The sequence below is a fragment of the Diuraphis noxia genome, unplaced genomic scaffold (assembly GCF_037042655.1).
Source record: "Diuraphis noxia isolate RWA-SAM2 unplaced genomic scaffold, SU_Dnox_SAM2 contig0005, whole genome shotgun sequence".
In the NCBI taxonomy this organism is placed as follows: domain Eukaryota; kingdom Metazoa; phylum Arthropoda; class Insecta; order Hemiptera; family Aphididae; genus Diuraphis; species Diuraphis noxia.
In genome coordinates, this window is record NW_028301715.1 from 47,169,184 (window position 1) to 47,170,119 (window position 936).

Here is a 936-nt window from a genome sequence, read left to right on the forward strand (position 1 = left end):
TTAAATTTTGATTACTTAATAGCAGATATTTTGACGTACCTAAATCGAAATTTGCACGAGTAGTTTTTGAGTTGTAAAACTTAGTGTACTATATAAGGATTATAGGTCCATGATAGTAATGGATTAAGTAGGTAGACCATTTAGGGCGATATATTATTTTAAAACGTTAGTTATTACTATCAATATAAGCAATCTGTAAAAATTATCCGAGTTACTGTCCGAGTTAATAAATACTGCATCTAATAATAGGTGTATGAGATTGGTATAGTTTATATTTTTGTAAAACCATTTTAAGGACTGCTATCCTCAGTAAAAATATTTTAATCACTCGGAAACTACTTATTAAAATTTCGATTTAAAATGTTTTAAACATAAAAACATTTTGAAAAAATCATCCACTTAACTATTTACAGAAAAACGGAGCATTCTTATTTGAAAAATAGAAGTTGGTAACGCCACAGGACACTCATCCTTGACTCTTATGTGTCTTATGTATTACGAAAAACCGGAAAAACATCAAAAATTGGAAAAACAATGATTTTTGAGGTATATCTTAAAAATTCTAAAAATCAGATTTTGAATAAAAAAAAAAAAAAATGAAAGCGAGGATGCTCAAAAATCATCCTGTATACTGTTGTAGCAATTTTCCTTAACACCCGCCATCATGATATATACATAGTAAATTTTTTAGGTATCATTGACCATTGTATACCATGAACATTCTTCAAGTGTCATCTCTGCTCAGTCGGTACAACCGCGTGAATCGGTAAATCGTTTTTTTTTTGCCTTTGGTGTGATGACACTGTATATGATAGAAACAAAGCCCAATTGGATGAGGATTGTGAGGGGGAGGAGCAGGAGAAGGTCAATTTTTCAAATCTGCCCAAAAGACCAAAATGACGTAGTGATAATTTAAGTAAAAATGCAAACACAAAC